General features: G+C 45.3%; 1 long non-coding RNA gene across 1 annotated transcript; it reads right to left on the bottom strand.

Moving 5' to 3' along the window:
- Positions 1–1,408: 1,408 nt before the first annotated feature.
- On the bottom strand, positions 1,409–20,817 carry LOC123994034. Its single transcript, XR_006831564.1, has 3 exons — positions 20,716–20,817; positions 20,121–20,229; positions 1,409–3,838 (listed from the first exon to the last, which is right to left on the bottom strand). It is a non-coding gene; the product is annotated as an uncharacterized LOC123994034 (long non-coding RNA).
- Positions 20,818–22,619: the final 1,802 nt, after the last annotated feature.

Below are 22,619 nucleotides of genomic sequence, written 5' to 3'. Positions count from 1 at the left end.
CAAATATTTTTTTAAATAACTGTACAAATGATACATTTATAACATTTTTTTATTTAAATAATTAAATGCAGTTATTTGAGATCAGTATGTAAAACATGTGTATTTGACATTTTAGTCATTTAACAGATGCTCTTATCCAGAGCGACTTACAGCTAGGTGAGACAACCACATATCACAGTCCAATATACAGGATACAAACTGGAGGTCGACCGATTAATCGGAATGGCCGATTAATTAGGGCCGATTTCAAGTTTTCATAACAGTCGGAAATTGGGCAGCGATTTCCAATTATTTAAAAATATATTTGTATTTTTTACACCTTTTATTTAACTAGGCAAGTCAGTTAAGAACACATTCTTATTTTCAATGACTGCCTAGGAACTGTGGGTTAACTGCCTTGTTCAGGGGCAGAACGACAGATTTTCACCTTGTCAGCTCAGGGGTTCCAATCTTGCAACCGCACAGTTAACTAGTCCAATGCTCTAACCATTGCACTCCACGAGTAGCCTGCCTGTTACGCGAATGTAGTAGAAGCCAAGGTAAATTGCTAGCTAGCATTAAACTTATCTTATAAAAAACAATCAATCAAATCATAATCACTAGTTATAACTACTGGTCCAGTTAAGCAGGCAATATTAACCAGGTGAAATTGTGTAATTTCTCTTGCGTTCATTGCACGCAGAGTCAGGGTATATGCAACAGTTTGGGCTGCCTGGCTCATTGCGAACTAATTTGCCAGAATTTTACGTAATTATGACATACATTGAAGGTTGTGCAATGTAACAAGAATATTTAGACTTAGGGATGCCACCCGTTAGATAAAATATCGAACGGTTCTGTAAGGGCCGCAGCTTTTGTGGAGCGATGGGTAACGATGCTTCGAGTGTGGCTGTTGTCGATGTGTTCCTGGTTCGAGCCCAGGTAGGGGCAAGGACGGGGACGGAAACTATACTGTTACACTGGCAATACTATAGTGCCTATAAGAACATCCAATAGTCAAAGGTATATGAAATACAAATGGTATAGAGAGAAATAGTCCTATAAATACTATATTAACTACAACCTAAAACCTCTTACCTTGGAATATTGAAGTCTCATGTTAAAAGGAACCACCAACTTTCATATGTTCTCATGTTCTGAGCAAGGAACTTAAACGTTAGCTTTTTTACATGGCACATATTTTACAATGCACACATTTTTACATGGCACATATTACTTTCTTCTCCAACACTTTATTTAAACCAAATTGAACATGTTTCATTATTTATTTGAGGCCAAATTGATTTTATTGATGTTTTATATTAAGTTAAAATAAGTGTTAATTCAGTATTGTTGTCATTTTCATTATTACAAAAAAAACAAAAAGTTTTTAAAAAACACACACAAAAAAAGAAAGAAAATCGGCCGATTAATCGGTATCAGCTTTTTTTGGTCCTCCAATAAATCGGTATGGGTATCAGCATTGAAAAATCATAATCAGTCGACCTCTAATACAAACATTCCATTCCAGCAAACAATGGATATATAGTGGTTTGCAAGAGAAAAAGCTAACATATGATGATTTTATTTCTGCCTCCTAAAATAAAAAAAACATCTGAGAACACTAATATCTAACACGCACATGAAAGTACTCATAAACAATCATTCTGATGAAAAAACACAAATGTGAACATTTAGTGGATATACAGTAGTGTTTTAGAAAGAAAAAAAACTCTTCAGATACACTCCTTTGGAACCTTTTTGGTTCTAGGTAAAAAACATTTTCGGTTCCATGAAGAACCTCTATTTGGAAAGGGTTCTATATGGAACCCTCTGTGGAAAGGCTTTAGAGTCACTTCCCTCTATAATCATTAGGACCAAAAGTTAAATCCAGTTTGAGGCTAGCGTCTCATTTTGGGAGTCTGAAATGGGTGTCGGAGAATTGGTCATAATCTCATCATACACACACGTCATTTAACATACACACAACCACACACAAAGATTCACTCACGCGTGCTCACGCGCATGCACGCACACCAAAAACACAGAGACATAAAAGCTTCTATAACAGAGCCTTCTTATCTCAGTGCAGCACACCTCTTTACCGGTGGTACGGGCAGTAATTGAATTGTGCATGAGGCCATTTGCATGAATAGGGGAAGAATTCAAAAAGCATCACGGACAGTTAAACAGACTGTCTCCTGGCTCCTTGGCTTGCTTTGACTCTGACTCTATGCTCACCAGCCTCTCTGCTGTTCAGTGTCTGGTGTGTTAGTCATATGCAGATTATACAATATAATCCTCCTGAATTCACCTTGGTTCATACAGAGAAAAGAGCATAATATAACATTACGCACAGGGATCTGTTAGGATCCCAGGACGACACCACGTCATCACACTCTACCCTGCCGGGATGGCTCCACCAGAAGAGTCGTTTTTTTTTGTGTGGTGTAAATAACTTTCCATACGGGACCGTTGTGAATGATGTAGCTGCATTTCTAGATGGGAACATTTTCCCCCAGTACATCAAATTGTCACATTAAAGAGCTTTTTATGTAATCATGCATTTCCTAATGCTGGCTTTCAGCCCTTTTTAACGGTCCATTCCAGAGACCCATGGATAGATCGGTGATTTGAAATAATGCTTAGATACAGCATGACTCAAGACATCTCGTGAACCAATCAGATACATTCATTTTTCTTCTCCCACGTGACTAGCCCCAGGGTAATCTCTATGAACCCAAACAAAGCTGTCCGTCTAATACTAAACCATCCAGCCTGGCTTGCACACTTTATATACACATCGTATTCTCTCATACTATCCTGGCGTGTGTGTCATGATATATTGACAGGGCAGAGACCTTTCCTGCCAAGCTCACTCCTCCGGTGGCGATCGAAGTGAATGTTTTTACTACACCCAACTGTGTAATATGTCACCCAATAAATGTTCAATCAGAACCAATCGTGCTGGCATGTAAAGGTTTAGGGACTCTGGCTGTGGCCACAACAGACAGTCTGCAACTATGGCTTTGCTGGCTTCACCTCAGTATGATTACATTGTTACAAGGACATTACATGACCACATAGCCAGAGTTGGATCTGTGATGTGGTGTATAGACCATGGACCCATTCCCCTCCCTTCGCACAAACACATTCACCGTCTCTCCCTCCCTTGGAAACAGCTGTTGTTGGAGTTGAACCAGAACACCAGCTTACTGGGTCTTCTTAGTTGGAGCACAATGAGAGGGAGGCGGGGAGGGAAGGGGGAGGGAGCCCATACCAGCAGCAGTTCACCCTGCACCGAGGATGCTGGCTATTACAATACATGACCCTGGCCTTTCCTATTCCTACCGTGAGAAGGCCAGAACAAGCTGGTCGTCAATATACCCCAGAGCGTACTGCTGGGGGGAATACGGAGGGAGGTTAGAATAGTAGGGATGATAGAAAGAGAAGAACAAGAAGATAGCACTACAAGGAGGATTAGATTAGGAACACTTTATTATCCCACCAGGGGGAAATTGGTTTAGACATGTGCTTAAAAAGACCAAAGACATTTCATATGGAAAGTGCAATAGGCATCGTATTTACAGTGAAAGTTGAACACATATGTGCACTCCTATTAATAACCAATCAAGAGTCTTTTGGTAAATGTATCCATTAAACAGCTGTATTAAAGAGTCCCTGTATCTGTACTTCCTGGACGTCTTTTAAAGAAGGGTTTTCCCTCTAAAAGTCAGGCTGCGGATGCTTTTGACAGAATTGTGGATGAAGTGGGTGGATATGTGATGGAAGACAGGGGGCTGTCATCAACCTTTCCCTGCCTGTTGTCAGAGCGACAACTCCTCATGGGCTGAGGCTGCTGGTGGAAATGAAGAGGGAGAATAAGGTTAGAGAGGATAGAGAAAGAAGAAAAGGGAAGATATGAGGGGGAGGATATTTGATGGAAGAGCGAGTGCCGGTGTCAACCTTTCACTGTCGGTTGTCATAGCGACACACTCACTAGGCCTACTCATGGACCAACGCTGCTGCTTGGAAAACAGTGTGAGAATAGGGTTAGCGAGGATCGAAAGAGAAGACGAAGGGGCTATTAGGAGGAGGGGGATATGTGATGGAGAGAGAATGCTGGTGTCAATCTTTCAGTGTTGCCACATCGACACATGGCCAGGGCCAGCTGTCCCTGGTGGCCTGATGTGGTAAAAGGGGAAGTCTTCCATAATTACCTCAAGATTAGAGAGCACATGACAACAGTAAAATCCCCAAATAACCTCTACAAATCCTCAAATTCTGCAAGCTTTCGGAAACACCACCAGAATACTAAGAGGGGAGGGAGTCAAAACAATTTGATCTACATACCTCCACAGTTATGTACAGAATCTAGAGCTATGTCCATAATGGCACGCTTTTTCCTATATAGTGCACTGCGAGCCCTGTGGTCCCTGGTGAAAAGTAGTGCACTATATATGGAATAGGGTACCATTTCAGACGCAGCCTAGGAATTTCCCCTCAGGCCTTATACACAGGCGTCAACTGAGTCAGGAAGAGTACAGCCCTTTTACAGAAGAAGTCTGAACCACACAACGCCTGAAAAGAGGAAATCTTTCTGATTCATCTGTGTGGGTTGGGGGTGCATTCAGTTCACCATTCAATTCACTCTCAGGCAGTCACTGTGTCTGCAATGCAACACACCACTTGTGAAAGCAAATCCCAATACCTTCACCATCCTCCTCCTCCTCATCATCTGTCTCACTGATACTGACTAACACAGTGGGCTGGGGGGTCTGCAGTCCACACATCCTCCATCTGGGCTTTTTGAAATACTTCCGTATTGTCTCGTATGCTTTCGGTAAAGCTACTGTTTCCTTCTCCGTACCAATGAGTGAAAATGACGAGCCAGATATGCAGCAAATACCTGCAGTTGTTGCTCATATGTAGTCATAATTAGGGACCTGGGTTTTTCCTAGTCAGGCCACATGCTCAGGAAAAACTCTGGGCCCACAGTAATAACATGTAATAATCTGAACTCTCTGTTCTCTCTGAGTGCAATGTGACACTGTGGTTGTGTCCCAAATGGCATCCCATTCCCTATGTAGGGCACGAAATAGGCATTACGGTGCCATTTGGGATGCACATTTTGAGACCAAGGCCATTTCTAAGCTGCAATATGTATACAGACAGTGTGACGGGGACAGGGACCTGACAAACACCCTGCTAGGATAAGAGCTACCATGACGCCATCATGACACTTCCCCTCCCACGTGATGTGTATCAATTTGCCACAGATCAGACACATACCAGGCTAGAGTCTGGAGGCTGGCACAGCAGTACCTCTGCTCACCTTAGGCAGCCTGCCAGCCACCATAAAACTCCTCGTCATCATTCACTGTTAGCCTTTTATACATATACAGTTCACTTCATTACACTCTTAGAAAAAAGGGTCCCAAATGGGTCTTTTGCTGTCAACCACAGGAAAATACTTTTTGGTTCCAGTTAGAACCTTTTTTGGTTCCAGGTAGAACTATTTTGTGTTCCATGTAGAACCCTCTGTGTAAAGGGTTCTATACGGAACAAAAAGGGGTTCTCCTATGCGGACAGGTGAATAACCCTTTTAGGTTCTATACATTTAAAAAAAAGTGTTATCTAGAACCTAAGAGACACAAACACACACCCTTTCCCAAGAAATGTGGTCATCTGATTATAATCTGAATAGAATTGCATTCAGTTATCAGTTTCTCTATCAGTCAGATTGGTGTCTGCTTGACTGAAGTGCAAGTACAAAGTGATTGCTGCAAGGAATGTAGGGGACATGGGTGTAAGGTTATTAATATGTTATAACATGACTAATACTGTGTATTACCAAGTCTGCAAAGTGCATAGTTCATTGTGTAGCCAACTATTGCATAAGCAGCATACACCGAAAATATCATAATTTCAAGGTTTTCTGTCAGATCACCTTATTTTCATAACTTTGTGGCTGTAACTTATCCTGTCTGTCTGTCTGTCTGTCTGTCTGTCTGTCTGTCTGTCTGTCTGTCTGTCTGTCTGTCTGTCTGTCTGTCTGTCTGTCTGTCTGTCTGTCTGTCTGTCTGTCTGTCTGTCTGTCTGTCTGTCTGTCTGTCTGTCTGTCTGTCTGTCTGTCTGTCTGTCTGTCTGTCTGTCTGTCTGTCTGTCTGTCTGTCTGTCTGTCTGTCTGTCTGTCTGTCTGTCTGTCTGTCTGTCTGTCTGTCTGTCTGTCTGTCTGTCTGTCTGTCTGTCTGTCTGTCTGTCTGTCTGTCTGTCTGTCTGTCTGTCTGTCTGTCTGTCTGTCTGTCTGTCTGTCTGTCTGTCTGTCTGTCTGTCTTCTCTGTCAGAGAGAGAGAGAGATTCTAATAAAATAATACACGGTCCAGCTGGTGCTCTGTCCCTGTGGTACATGATTTATATCCATATAATCTATTATATATCATATTTATAAAATAGTATGGAATTGAAGGCTAATGAGCTCCATTTAACTGATGTCGTGTACCAATCCGGAGACCTTTAAATGATCTGATATGCCCTAAATTAGGAACACTGTTTTAATAAGCTTTTTAAAGTGCAATGTGTAGCATGCAGAGTTTCCTTAATCCAAGCTTGGTAGAGACGGACAGAGTAATCCTCCAAGGCTATAGGAGGTCAGGGGTCAGCTACAGGTTCCTATAGCCGAGAAAAGCATATGTCAGCAGCCTAGCCCCAGTGTGTGTGTATATATATCTATATACTCTCTCTCTCCTGCTGGAGAAAGGTTAGTTCCAAATGAGCAGCTAGTTCCAACATTCCAGTGGTGTCGCTTCACATCTAGGAGTCAGCTGCCTGGTAGAGGAGGGTGAAGGGTGACCTCCAGGCACCATTGACATTTTAACACGGCAGCATGGAGGGAGCATGCTGCATGGCTGGCAGCGACTACAGGGGAAAAACGATCAAGATGACATGGCTAAATGCTCAACTATTTAAGGTTTAAGACTTGCTGCCACTCCAATCTGTCCAAAACTATGAAATAACATACAGTTGAAGTCGGACGTTTACACACACCTCAGCCAAATACATTTAAACTCAGTTTTTCACAATTCCTGACATTTAATCCTAGTAACAATTTCCTGTCTTAGGTCAGTTAGGATCACCACTTTATTTTAAGAATGTGAATTGTCAGAATAATAGTACAGCTCCTGACAGAGCAGGTGTAACTGAGTCAGGTTTGTAGGCCTCCTTGTTCGCACACACTTTGAGATTTGCCCACAATTTTCTATAGGATTGAGGTCAGGGCTTTGTGATGGCCACTCCAATACCTTGACTTTGCTGTCCTTAAGCCATTTTACCACAACTTTGGATGTATGCTTAGGGTCAATGTCCATTTGGAAGACCCATTTGCAACCAAGCTTTAACTTCCTGACTGATGTCTTGAGATGTCGCTTCAATATAACCACATAATTTTCCTATGTCATGATGCCATCTATTTCGTGAAGTGCCCCAGTCCCTCCTGAAGCAAAGCACCCTCACAACATAATGCTGCCACCTTCGTGCTTCACGATTGGGATGGTGTTCTTCGGATTGCAAGCTTCCCCCTTTTTCCTCCAAACATAACGATGGTCATTATGACCAAACAGTTCTATTTTTGTTTCATCAGACCAGAGGACATTTCTCCAAAAAGTGCGATATTCGTCCCCATGTGCAGTTGAAATCATAGTCTGGCTTTTTTCATGCCGGTTTTGGAGCAGTGGCTTCTTCCTTGCTGAGAGGCCTTTCAGGTTATGTCAATATAGGACTCGCTTTACTGTGGATATAGATACTTTTGTACCTGTTCCCTCCAGCATATTCACAAGGTCCTTTGCTGTTGTTCTGAGATTGATTCGCACTTTTCGCACCAAGGTATGTTCATCTCTAGGAGACAGAACGCTTCTCCTTCCTGAGCTGTATGACTGCTGCGTGGTCCCATGGAGTTCATACTTGCATACTATTGTTTTTACAGATGAATGTGGTACCTTCAGACATTTGGTTATTGCTCCCAAGGATGAACCAGACTTGTGGAGGTCTCCAATTATTTTGGCTGATTTCTTTGGACTTTCCCATGATGTCAAGCAAAGAGGCACTGTTTGAAGGTTTGAAGGTAGACCTTGAAATACATCCACAGGTACACCTCCAATTGACTCAAATGATGTCAATTAGCCTATCAGAAGCTTCTAAAGCCTTGACATAATTTTCTGGAATTTTCCAAGCTGTTTAAAGGCACAGTCAACTTAGTGTATGTAAACTGACCCACTGGAATTGTGATACAGTGAATTATAAGTGAAATAATCTGTCTGTAAATAATTGTTGGAAAAATGACTTATGTCATGCAAAGTAGATGTCCTAGCCGACGTGCCAAAACTATAGTTTGTTAACAAGAAATGTGTGGAGTCGTTGAAAAACTAGTTTTATAAATGACTACAATTTAAGTGTATGTAAACTTCTGACTTTAAGTGTGTATGGAATCACGTAGTAACCAAATAAATATATTTTATATTGGAGATTCTTCAAAGTAGCCACCCTTTGCACAATTTTTGGCATTTTCTCAACTAGCTTCATGAGGAACGCATTTCAAGTGTGCCTGTCTTTGTTCCACCTGTCACCAGAGGGCGGCAGAGACCGTCTTTGAGACATTAATGACACTCAGATGTCCAATTTACTCATTATGATATCCCTGTTAAAAGATGTGTGTTTTCTGTTGTCCTTTGCAGAAGATTCAATTGTTTACCGTGTGGGTTCGTTTCCTGAGTGAGTTTGAGAGTTAGTGTTTGTTGTTTTCTCAAGTGTACTGTGATCCTGTGTCTACTGATTCTCAGTAAAGTACTATGTTTATCCTTAACCACTGATTCCCCAACTGCTCTCTTCTCTGCACCTGGGTCCAGCCTTACTACGTCACAGCAGGCTTCTGCCAAAACATGGAACCAGCAGAGATCACCCAGATCAAGAAGGTTGTAACCCACCAAGAAGCACTGCTGGGGCGGCAGCAAGAACAAATCTCCCAAATATCAGAGACACCTCTGGGCACTTACCGAATCACTCAAACCACAGTCCAACCTCAACCCAGGAGGAGCCAATGTTCACGTCTCATCGCCCAGTGCTACAGGTGTCGTCATTGTTCCTCCAGGGAACCTGCACTGGGAAACCAAGATCCCAGCCCCCGGGCGGTAAGACGGCCACCCAGGAGGATGTAAGGGGTTCCTCAATCAGTGTTCGAGCTACAGTCCTCCATCTTCCACACCGATTGGGCCATGATCGTCTACATTCTCTCTACTCTCGGGCAAGGCCCTGGCATGGGCAACGGCGGTGTGGGAACAGCAGCCACCATCCTGCAGCTCCATATTAACCTTCATTGCCGAGCTGAGACAAGTCTTCGACCACCCAGTCAGTGGACGAGAAGTGGCCAGCCGACTGTTCAACATCTGCCAAGCGGCCAGAACAGTGGCTGACTTCGCCATTGAGTTCCGCACATTCGTGGTTGGAATATGGAGGCCCTGGTCACGCTTTCCACCAGGGTTTGTCTAACTCCATCAAGGATGAACTGGCCTCTTAGGAACTGGGAGAGGACCTCGAGTCCCTGATAACGCTGGCAATCAGGATCGACAACAACCTCTGAGAACTCGTGAGAAGGTGCCTTTTTGACACTACCCCAGTATCCCGGTTTCCTGAGCACCGCAACCCCCTTGAACACAGCATTGAGGACTCATGCAGCTGGGACACACACACGTCTGAGCCCACAGGTGTATGACAGGTGCATGATCGAAGGGTGCTACCTCTACTGCGGATGTCTCGGCCATCTCCGTGCTACATGCCCAGAGCTGACGAGAAATGCTATGACTCGCCAGGACAAGGGGAGACCCTGATGAGCTGTGCAGTTACTTCCCAGCTACCCAGTCACCATCCCACTACCCTCCACTGGGACAACCGTCAGCACCAGATTAAAGCCTTCGTGGACTCCGGGACAGCAGATAATTTAGTTGATCAGGACTTCGCCAGAGAATTACAAATCTCCTGTGTGAAGTGTCCAATCCCTCTGCAGATTCAAGCCCTCAATGGATGGACCATTGGCTCCGGTCAGGTGGAATATCAGACCAAGACCATTTTACTGCAGGTTGGGGTGAACCACTCCAAGACTCTTCGTTTTCTTTTGATCACTGCTCCCGAGAACCCCCATATCCTAGGGTACCCCTGGCTAGCGTTACATAACCCACTATTCTCCTGGTCCACGGGACACCTACTAGACTAGGGTAAGGACTGCCAGACTAAATGTCTAAGACCCCACCAAGAGCCTTGCCATGTTCTCCTGCATCCATTGAGACCAAGACTTCTCCACTCTCCCTCCCGAATACTTCAATTTACAATCTTCAACACTTACAATCTGATGTCTCTAACGAGGAGAGGGACTCCGAGCCCATCATCCCCAGCTCCGGCATTGCGGCCCCTATGATGTCAAGTATTGAGACCACGGTCTGACAAGCCCAGACCAGAGAACCTGACCCTGGCTGGGGACCCACTAACATGGGTCAGCTCGGCATTCAACACCATAGTACCCTCCAAGCTCGTCATCAAGCTCGAGACCCTGGGTCTCGGCCCCGCCCTGTGCAACTGGGTACTGGACTTCCTGACGGGCCGCCCCCAGGTGGTGAGGGTAGGCAACAACATCTCCTCCCCGCTGATCCTCAACACGGGGGCCCCACAAGGGTGCGTTCTGAGCCCTCTCCTGTACTCCCTGTTCACCCACGACTGCGTGGCCACGCACACCTCCAACTCAATCATCAAGTTTGCGGACGACACAACAGTGGTAGGCTTGATTACCAACAACGACGAGACGGCCTACAGGGAGGAGGTGAGGGCCCTCAGAGTGTGGTGTCAGGAAAATAACCTCACACTCAACGTCAACAAAACTAAGGACATGATTGTGGACTTCAGGAAACAGCAGAGGGAACACACCCTATCCACATCGATGGAACAGTAGTGGAGAGGGTAGCAAGTTTTAAGTTCCTCGGCATACACATCACAGACAAACTGAATTGGTCCACTCACACTGACAGCGTCGTGAAGTAGGCGCAGCAGCGCCTCTTCAACCTCAGGAGGCTGAAGAAATTCGGCTTGTCACCAAAAGCACTCACAAACTTCTACAGATGCACAATCGAGAGCATCCTGGCGGGCTGTATCACCGCTTGGTACGGCAACTGCTCCGCCCTCAACCGGAAGGCTCTCCAGAGGGTAGTGAGGACTGCACAACGCTTCACTGGGGGCAAACTACCTGCCCTCCAGGACACCTACACCACCCGATGTTACAGGAAGGCCATAAAGATCATCAAGGACATCAACCACCCGAACCACTGCCTGTTCACCCCGCTATCATCCAGAAGGCGAGGTCAGTACAGGTGCATCAAAGCTGGGACCGAGAGACTGAAAAACAGCTTCTATCTCAAGGCCATCAGACTGTTAAACAGCCACCACTAACATTGAGTGGCTGCTGCCAACACACTGTCATTGACACTGACCCAACTCCAGCCACTTTAATAATGGGAATTGATGGGAAATGATGTAAATATATCACTAGCCACTTTAAACAATGCTACCTTATATAATGTTACTTACCCTACATTATTCATCTCATATGCATATGTATATACTGTACTCTACATCACCGACTGCATCCTTATGTAATACATGTATCACTAGCCACTTTAACTATGCCACTTTGTTTACTTTGTCTACACACTCATCTCATATGTATATACTGTACTCGATACCATCTACTGTATGCTGCTCTGTACCATCACTCATTCATATATCCTTATGTACATATTAATTATCCCCTTACACTGTGTATAAGACAGTAGTTTTGGAATTGTTAGTTAGATTACTTGTTGGTTATCACTGCATTGTCGGAACTAGAAGCACAAGCATTTCGCTACACTCGCATTAACATCTGCTAACCATGTGTATGTGACAAATAAAATTTGATTTGATTTGATACTTGATTTGATTTGATACGTTCCGCGATCAGCCCGTTCTCGAGTACTACAATGGAGACACTCCTCTAAATTAACTGGGTATCCAGGGATTAATCGGACACTGGAGTTCCTGAGGCAGAAATTCTGTTGGCCCAACATGATTGAGGATGTGAGATCCTTTGTTGCGGCCTGTTCCACCTGTGCCCAAAGCAAGTTGCTCCAACCTCTGCCCATCCCAGAGCTGGTCCTGGTCCCACCTGTCCATAGACTTTATCACAGAGCTACCTCCATCCCAAGGGCTTACCACTATCCTGGTGGTTGTTGATCACTTCTCCAAGGCAGCTCATTTCATTGCCTTACCCAAGTTGCCTTCAGCGAAGGAGACCGCTGATCTCATGATTACCCATGTCTTTCGACCTCGCGGACTTCCCCAGGACATCGTCTCGGATCGTGGGCCCCAGTTCGTCGCACGGTATTGGAAAGCCTTCTGTTCCCTGTTGGGGGCGTCGGGGAGTCTCTCATCTGGATTCCACCCACTGTCGAATGTGCAAACAGAGAGGGCCAAACAGGAGCAGGAGAAGTTCCTCCACTGTTTTGTATCCACCCAGGCCAGCAACTGGAGCAAGTTCCTCATCTGGACGGAGCATGCTCACAACACACTGCTGAACTTACATGCCCGAGTAGTAAGTGAATCCTGGCAGGGGGCTGTCTGGATCTCCCTGCTTTTCTCTCTAACCTTCCTCAAAACAGATCCATGATTTCTACTACCTCCCATGTGGGCTGGTGGCGATAAGCTCCCATTTAATGACATGGCAAGGCCATTTCAAGGACACTTCCCCAGTTCTACATGAAACCTCCCCACTGAGATCAATATATATTCCCAAGGAGCAACCCTGTGGTTAGAATAAGGAAACATTGTGGAAATGGAGAACTGGTAGAAAAACATGGGCAGAAAAATATTAATGGTATATTGTGCAATGAGAATGGAGCTGGGAATGAGTCACTGGTCACACTGATACATGTAGTCCTCCTGAGAATGTGAATTTGACACATTTAGCACTAGTGAATTTGTCAGGGATTGTGAAACGTCACTTCAATTTCAGTCAATACTGTCCCACTGCTCCAAACAGAGCCTTATCCAACTCCTCCTCGCTGGCAGTGGTTTTCCTATCAAACACCCCTCTGTCTAGGACTCTAGGCCTTACTTCCTGGTATATTTTGACAGTTGGATCAGAGGAATTCAAAACAAGACAATTGCCTTCTCACTGAGTGAACAGTCGGCCACGCCTCCCCAAGCACCACTCCCCCTCAGCCTCCCCGCCGCCACCAGGCTCTTGTTTTCATAATGCAGTGTGAAGGTTAAGTCCAGCTTTGCTTGTTTAACGTACACACAAGGATGGTACGGAGAAAAACAAAAGGCTTTTAACCCTTTCTAGGTGTGGAGGGCTGGGGCCCTGGTCTGAGGGGGCTGCAAGGGAACCAGGAGGCCCGTTGGGGCCAGCCAGCTGTACTTGTGTTGGGTCAGTGTGCTGATCCTCTCTGCAGGCTGGACTCTAGGAGGACAGTGACTTCTGTGAGGGCCCGGGGCCCTGGGACATGACCCTGGCAGTGTGGACGGACCTTTATCTAGCAGGAACTCAGCACGCCTGGCATGTGCTAGGACTCTCCACTATTTACCTTTGCCATCCTCTCTGCTCCCAGCCCTCATCTGTTGTATACAGAACTCAATGATCCGACCCCCCACAAACACCCACACACACACACACACACACACACACACACACACACACACACACACACACACACACACACACACACACACACACACACACACACACACACACACACACACACACACAGCAGGTGTCTGTGACAGCTAAAGCATGCGCTTCGGTAACATGAGGAGCACAACACAACATTGGAACAATGAATAAGCCCTACTTAAGTAAAAGTGAGGGTCCGTAGGGGGTCCGTAGTTTAATCGTTAACACACGGAAAGTGAGCATCATAAGACACACAGTACACTGAGTGTACAAAACATTAGGAACATCTTTCTAATATTGAGTTGCACGGCACCCCCTTTTACCCTCAGAATAGCCTCAGTTCGTCGGGGCATGGACTACAAGGTGCCAAAAGCTTTCCACAGGGATGCTGGCCCATGTCAAGTTGACTGGATGTCCTTCGGGTGGTGGACCATTCGTGGCACATAGGAAACTGCAGTTCTCGACACACTTCTGGTAGTAGGTGCGAATGGCACACAAACTCAATCCATGTCTCAATTGTCTCAAGGCTTAAAAATCCTTCTTTAACATACACGGATTGAAGTCGATTTAACAAGTGACATCAATAAGGGATCATAGCTTTCACCTGGATTCACCTGGTCAGTCTGTCATGGAAAGAGCAGGTGTTCCCTTATGTTTTGTACACTCAGTGTATATAGTATATTAAAACCCCACAGAAATAGTCTGCACACAGGCAGGCAGCAGTTAAACACACCGACATGCTGACAGACAGACCTACAGCAACCAAACGGGGGGGAACACCATGGCACATTGTCGTCATGTGATCCATCCCAACCTGATATAGCTGTGTGTGTGACTCACAAAGGGGAATGTGTACCAGTGCACTCTGTGGTATGGTGAAAATACAACACTTAAAGGTGAACCTCAACCCCCTTTTAATCAGCATCATTCCTGGCTCTAGAATATATCGCCCTGACCATCTCCCTTTACTCAGAGAGAGAGAGAGAGAGAGAGAATGAGAGAGAGAATGAGAGAGAGTAAGTGAGTGAGTGAGTGAGTGAGTGAGTGAGTGAGTGAGTGAGTGAGTGAGTGAGTGAGTGAGTGAGAGAGAGAGAGGGAGAGTGGGAGAGTGGGAGAGAGAGATAGATCAGAAGTGAAAGAGTGAGACAAGAGAGAGGGAGAGGGACAGTCAGACACAGAGAAAGAGAGAGAGAGAGAGAGAGAGAGAGAGAGAGAGAGAGAGAGAGAGAGAGAAGGGGTCCAGCTATAGAGTCTAGCGGTTGGTGCAAGGTTATAGATAAGAATAGACTTGGGCTCTGAATGATTTATTAGCCCTGTGCGCTCCAGCATATTAGTCCAGAAGAAGACACACACACACACTCACAACTCCTGCTCAGCATGCATGTCACATTTTTACAACACACACATGAAACACATACGTAAAAAAAACAGAGAGGGAGCGATTCACACCACAGACAGCTGAACTAACTTGAGCTCTGCCAGAGTCCCTGAGACCTGAGAACAGCATGTGATGTTGTTACACATAACAGCAGTTAGAAGTTCCACAGTTACACTAGCAGCATCTGCTCATACCGAATGATAGAGGGGGCTAAAAATGATGTTCAGAAGCATAACCATCAAGGTGGAACAGTGCAGGTGACACAACCCTTACCCCTCCCTTCTCTCCCTCCTTCCCTCCATTGTTTTGACAGCACAGACGAACAGTTCTAGGAATCCTGGGTAGAACACAGTGGCCTTTTCTCAATTTGATTTGCTCAACTTCTGTGCTAGTATAAAATGAGACTCAGGCAAAAGACGCTTACATGGATGGATCCCGAGATAGTGCTAAGAACTAAAATCAGTTAGTTGTGCAATGCATTTTATAGATAAAAAGATAAGTTGCATATTGTTTTTAAAAGGTGTGGATGCTTTTCTCCTCTGAAAAAAACAAAAGCTGATTCCAAGGGGATGTGGCAGATTTCAAAACCCTTCAGCGAATGACTCGGGTACGATATACATGACTCTCCTCGATGAAGGATGGCTATCAAGGATGGGAGGACAATCTTCTGTTAGCCTACTAATGAATTGACATCTACCAAAGGAGAAAAGGCCAATGTCACCGCATCAGCTTACAATAATGAAGTTGCAGCCAGCCAGGTAGAAAATGTTGTGACCCCGCCCAACTCTGGCATTTGATCTTGGGTCTTATTGGGCACAGGGTGTGCACCTGTCAGTCCTAGGGGCCACTGTGCAGCAAGGTCCAATCCAGATCCATAATCCTGACACACATGTGCTCAGCTCAGATCAAACAGCATTAGCAATTTTCTTGCCACCTTATTATTGACAGTACATATACTGGCAGTTCAAAGCTTCAGTAATAACTTAGCAGGGGAAAGTAGGGTACAGAGGCTGCACATTTATGTAACACTTTCAGTCCTAACAACAAGCATGTGCACATATTTATACAGAACAAAAATATAAACACAACATGTAAAGTGTTGGTCCCATGATTCATGAGCTGAAATAAAAGATCACAGAAATGTTCCTTATGCACAAAGAGCTTATTCCTCTCAAATGTTGTGCACAAATGTGTTTACATCCCTGTTCGTGAGCATTTCTCCCTTGCCAAGATAATCCATCCACCTGAACGGTGTGGCATATCAAAAAGCTGATTAAAACGGCATGATCATTACACAGGTGCACCTTGTGCTGGGGACAATAAAAGGCCACTCTAAAATGTGCAGTTTTGTTACACAACATAAATCCACAGATGTATCAGATTGAGGGAGCATGCAATTGGCATGCTGACGGCAGGAAATTCCACCAGAGCTGTTGCCAAAGAATTTAATGTTCATTTCTCTACCATAAGCTGCATCCAACATTATTTTTGAGAATTTGGCAGTACGTCCAACTGTCCTCACAACTGCAGACCATGTGTAACCAAGCCAGGCCAGGACCTTTACTTCCGGCTTCTTCACCTGCGGGATCGTCTGAGACCAGCCAACCAGAGTATTTCTGTCTGTAATAAAGCCCTAATGTGGGGAAAAAAGGAATTCTGATTGGCTGGGCCTAGCTCCCGAGTGGGTGGGCCTATGTCCTCCCAGGCCCACCCATGGCTGTGCCCCTTCCCACTCATGTGAAATCCATAGATTAGTGCTTAATTCATTCATTTCAATTGACCGATTTCCTTATATGAACTGTAACTGTAAAAAATCATTCAAATCGTTGTATGTTAAGTTTCTATTTGTCTTCAGTAATAGTTGCATTGCCTGGAACTGACAGACAATCATCCACATGTACATAGTAAGAGAAGTATCCAGTACATACTGTACCTACAGTGCACACAGGCTCATGCACACACTCAAACACCCCCTCTGCCTCTCTCTCCTCTCCTCCTATTTCAGTCATGGCCTGCAGACACAAGCACGCACGAGGACACACAAGTCAAATGACTTTACTTTGTCCCTCCATGATTTCCAGGCTGGCTTAAACTGCGGGTGTGTGTGTGTTACTAATAACTCAGACATGGCAGACATCTGAAACATTTAGTTGCAATTCATACTTCAACCCCCCCCCCCCCCGCCCTGCCCTCAAGAGTGCTCACACATCTATCCCTAGGCTGCTCACCTTCTTTCGCTCCCTGCTCTCTCTTCCTCTACTCTCTCTTTATCTATCTGCCCCCCCACACACCTCTTTCCCTCCCTCTTTCTTTATATCTCTGTTTTCTAAAACAAGTTCTTGGAGTGTTTAGAGTGGGCGGCAGGCAGGGCTGAGCTGTACAGACTTGAGTCACAGAACCGCTCCAGCCCCAAATCTGTATGACTAATGGGGCCGCTGAGGAGCATTCCTCCTTTTTTAAAAGGACTGCTTTGAAAAATGCATCCAGCACCAACTTTCCACCTACCTCCCATAGCCCAAAATCTACTATAGCGCTCCTCATAAGAGCAAACAGATGTATTATTGAACAGATGGGCTCCCAGCTCAGGGGACTGGGGTCGTCACATCAATAGCTCTGCTAGAAAACAGCCCTTTGGTCAAAATACAGGAGCACTAAGAATTCTCCAAGCTTTGAGAGACGAGGCTCCCCAAACTCAGTTTGTATGCCAACTTGAGCTTTAGCTAGAGGACTACACTCCAGTGCTTAAGCATGGGATAGAGTTAGTAAAGCACCATTGAGTGGCTAATAGTAAATTGCTCTCCTTGTCTGACCTTGATCCATAGGGGTCAGTCTTACCTCAATGATATAATTTTGGACAAATTCTGTCGTAAGGATTACATACGCCTCCGAACATGTTAGGAGTTTGCCTTTCACTAGAGTACAGCCATAAGCAAATAAAAAGCTTACAGTGACAACCGTTGGCAGGAAGGGCGTGCAAGAGTCAAAACAGGTCACAGCGAGCGTGAGAGTCAACGCAAAGCAGTAGCGGGCTTAAAAATGTACTTTCATCTTTCCGGGTTACTCATTTCCAAGGAAATGGTCTCCTCTCTGAAATCCTACAGCGGTGATAACGTCAGGCCTGCTGTGTGCAGTTGGGGCTTACAGCAATATAAACCGCACTGGCCCTCTGGAACGGGCCAAATGTTTTATAGCACGAGACATGAGAGGCGATCTGGTTTCATGACAGAATTATACGGGTCATCAACTGGACAGGACAAGCATACAGGCATACGAGCCAGCCGGGCAGGCAGGAAGGGTGAACATCTGCATGCTTGCTTATCAGATTAGTGTTCACCACTGGTTGAAACACATAATAACGGTGGTGGGTATGAGAGGTTAGTTGATCATTGTTTTGTAGCATGCAGTATGTTTTGGTTTAATAAATGTCATGGTGTGACCTTTCAACCCCTACCAAGTCATTCATCGGTGTAGGTGTGATGAGTAAGCAAGACAAGTCTTTGTGTCCCTTGCTTATGTGAAACTGGTTCATTTTCCCTTCCATTGTGAGGAGGGAGGTGGCCATGTTGCGTAACATTGGGTTGTAGGGGAGCCGTGTGTCTCTGTGGAATAGGTTGTGGCTCATTTCTCTGTGGAGGGGACCTGTGATCGGCCTAGCAGGCAGTGCGTGGGGGCGTAGTGCGGCCGGCCATCCATCCATCTACCGGGATTAAGAGCTCAGAGCCAGTTTCTGCTCTCACACAGAACAGAGTAAGGGCACAGAGAAGGGACCCTAGAGAGGAGATGTCACCTCAATCAGAAGTGCTCAGAACATTCACTTGCCACTGTACCAGGAGCCAGCAACACTGCAGCAAAAACACAACTGCAGTTGAATAAGACATTATTACTTTAGGTCAGCTTTAGCTCAAGTCATTAGTCCCTGATCACGTCCCGTAGCATTGAAGCACACATGGGAATATCCTTTTTACCAGTGTGTGTAATTCAAGATTGATCCAATAGAAATCTGGGACAGCCACTAGGATAGGCATAGTTTGAGCTGGGAGGACACCATCTACTATTTGTTTACATTTGTGGCCAATCCTGCTTTGGGCTGGGTTATGTAGACAATACAATACAGTACAATGTAACACAGTACAATGTACAATGTAATACAGTACAGTTTAGTAGTACAAATTAATACAGTACAGTTTGCTGTGCTAAAGGAGGGTTCCGCCTTCTTTAGAAAACTGGTGTGTTTTTATTCATTCCCAGACTAATATGAGCCCAGACCAGTTCCATATACTATGTTGCCCAGCCCAGACAGGGAGAGACAGAGAGAGAGAGAACAAGCCTTACTACAGTGGGCTTTCACAGCCCAAGACAGACACGGGCTCATGTTTATGAAGGAGACAAGCAGCCTAAATTTAGTTTGAAAGCATGACACCCCACCCCTCCTTCCTGCCTCCCAACAGCACAGACGGAGCCTGTGGCTCTCCCTACAAGATGGATGACGTCCACAGAGTTCATCAAGGACCAACTTCACGATATAACATCATGAATAAACACCGCATTCGGATTTTTAAAGATGGGGTTATCACCCCAAAAAAGTTGAGCCCCTTAACTTACATTCGGAGTGATTGGACAAACTTATCGTAGCATTTCTACAGCGTCTCAGACAGTGCTACTTTTACAGTGTTCTGTCCATGAGAGTATAGGAGGACAGGGTGGATGGTAGAGAACGCAGGGGGGGGGACAAAGTCCCTGCTGCAGCTAGTCGGCCTTGATTGCTGGCGATCATGATGTAATCAAATCAGGCTTAATGGAGGATTTGTTGTGTGTGTGGGACTCTCCTCCCTTCCCTTCACTCTCATTGACTGACAGGACGGCCTACCTGACTGACTGTATAGACTAGAGCCTGATCTGTGTGTACAGGGGGGGGGGGTGATCAAGCAGTAATCTGCACAAACCCCCAGTCCAGAGTGGTCAGTCAGTCCACAGGGAAGACAGCCAGGTCAACTTTAAACTGTCATTGAGATTACTTACACACAGCTCTCCATCAGAATTGGGTTGTGATTGTTGCTGCTGCGTCACTATCTTGACTTGGACATCTGGTTGACAGCTTGCAATCTTCATTTTTTTGTTTCTCTCCGTCCTTTGGAAAATGACAGCAATAAAAGAGGGCGGGATATGAGTGTCATTTGATGTTTCAATCAGTTACAGAGCAATCGTGAATGGCACTCTCTGATGTCCACTGCAAATTCATTGTGTGTGTGAGGATAGGGACATGAAATCCTGTTCGTTTTTGTAATTTCATAACTGTTCATAACTTTAATGTTATGAGACAGTAGGCTATCTAAAATGAACCAGCCAGAGGTTACACCGTAGGCTGTGTGTACTGTTGCCATTATAGTAAGGCATCTATTGATGCAATCCTGAGAAAATCGGTAAAGTCTGGTCAAGATGTGGGGGCTATATCATATGGAGACTGACGGGCTGCATGACACAAAATTGTTTATTGATAATCTCTCCAGGAAGAGAGGGGGGGGGGGGGGGGACAAGCTGGTCACTCCCCCTAGTGGTCGCAGATGGCAGAGATCTGTTTGGAATCCAGACGGAAGATTGTGACAGTAACACCAACCTTAATTCACGGCAGGCCATCAGGCCAGGGAGTGAAACAGCAGATGATGCACTGTACAGCGTCAGTGTTGTCTCCGCAGATTCAACTCTGCACCTCCTCCTTGGTTGGTCTGCAGTGAGGGAGGGAGGGAGGGAGGGAGGGAGGGGGAGGGAGGGAGGGAGGGAGGGAGGGAGGGAGGGAGGGAGGGAGGGAGGGACACCAGGAAATGTTTGGGTTCCACCAAATCATGGAAAGGCATGGAAAGAGTGTCAGAAAGAGAGTCAGGATTTCCAGATATTTATTGAATACGATATGCTGAGCAGTAGTGCTCTTGTTAACAGCCTAGAGTCGATTGATGCACCGGTGCGTCAATATAAGAAACATAATAAAAAAATCCCCATCAAAACCTGTCAGTTTAAGCTAGAGATATGTCGCAGTTCTGCATCTGCAGTGAAAGGTGGCAGAGAAGTGTTTGTCAGACCATGAGACGCCCCGGAAAAACGGATCTTCTCACAAAAATGGCTGTAGAGTCTGAACCGTTTGGACTACAAACTAATGTGACCCCACTGTGGAAATTCTCACGAACTCGATGGTTCTCCATTTTGCTCGATGACCCCCATAATGGTCACGGGACTCATCTGAAGGTTGTAAAAAAATAAATGTAAGTATGAAGGTAGTTTTGTGCCTACCCAATTTTTTGTGTTATTCAATACGTTTCTCTGGGCTATGGTAGTAAAGGCCAAATTCTATATTTTATCAAATCATTTTTGTGTATATTTTTATATAACTAAAGGGTCCTTCAATTTTAAATCAAACAGGTAAACGATGCATAGTATTACATTTTAAAACAATTCCATCTTAAAACAATTGTTTTCATGCTCTTTCACAACTGTAAATTGTTAAAACATCATTATTGTAGGGTTTACGTCATACTTGCTGTAAACTGCAGTCATGGACATTATAAAAACCATTGCATCATAGCAAAGACTTACAAAGGCATTCATTGTTATCAGGATTGACTATCAAACCATGTTGTTTTGGGTGCCAATGATCCACCATGTTGACTGTTTACACTGACAACATTGTTTACTCCAATCAGCCAGCATGATTCACTGAGGGCAGTGTTTACATGTAAAGCATATTACAGAGGACTCATAACATAACCCTCTGTGATCTCTCTCTCTCTCTGTCTGTCTGTTCGGTGTGCGTGTACACGCGTGTGTGGGTGTGTGAGTACAGATAGGGGAGAGAACAGGCCGGCAGCATCCAGAGAACCTGTCCCACCAAATGCCTCTAAATACCAGGATTAGGGCCTGAAATCCCTTCATCTGCACAAGGATTACGGTGCAAGTGAAACAGGTGTTTATGACATATCATTCAGCAAGTCAATAAACAAGCATCACAACTCACCAGAGTATCACTTGTAGTGATAGCTGGGCTAGAGCTAGGGTGACTGGGGACACAAATAGGCAGTGCTGGCTGGGACATGTGTGGCTGTAAGAAAGGAAATCCTAAAAAGTCAAAGTCTGTCAGGGCCTGACGATTCCTGACCTCTGGTGTGACCCCCTCCCTTGGCTCCTGAGTGCTCTGCATCCTGCCCTAGCTGCTCTGACTTATGTTGTTTTTATCACAGTAGCATTTCTTGCATGTCAGTGCTATTATAGACATGACCTTGAGCTTCAAGGCAACCTTGATTGAGTAGCTGGCTGGGGCTGGAAGGCAGAGAGAGGGGCAGCTGCCTCGGCAGTCACACTGGATATAGGGGGATAAAAAAGGAGGGAGAGAGGGGGGGGGCGAGAAGGTGGGAGCGAAAGGAGGAGACAGATGGAGAAATAGCGCTAAAGATGGTGTGGGGGTAGAGAGAGCGGGGTACATGAACAGGGAAAGGCACAGGGCTTTTAAGATACAGGCAGTTAACTCATGTA

The sequence above is a fragment of the Oncorhynchus gorbuscha genome, linkage group LG13 (assembly GCF_021184085.1).
Source record: "Oncorhynchus gorbuscha isolate QuinsamMale2020 ecotype Even-year linkage group LG13, OgorEven_v1.0, whole genome shotgun sequence".
In the NCBI taxonomy this organism is placed as follows: domain Eukaryota; kingdom Metazoa; phylum Chordata; class Actinopteri; order Salmoniformes; family Salmonidae; genus Oncorhynchus; species Oncorhynchus gorbuscha.
The sequence above is the reverse complement of the archived record's forward strand: the minus strand, read 5'-3'. Positions and strand labels throughout refer to the sequence as shown.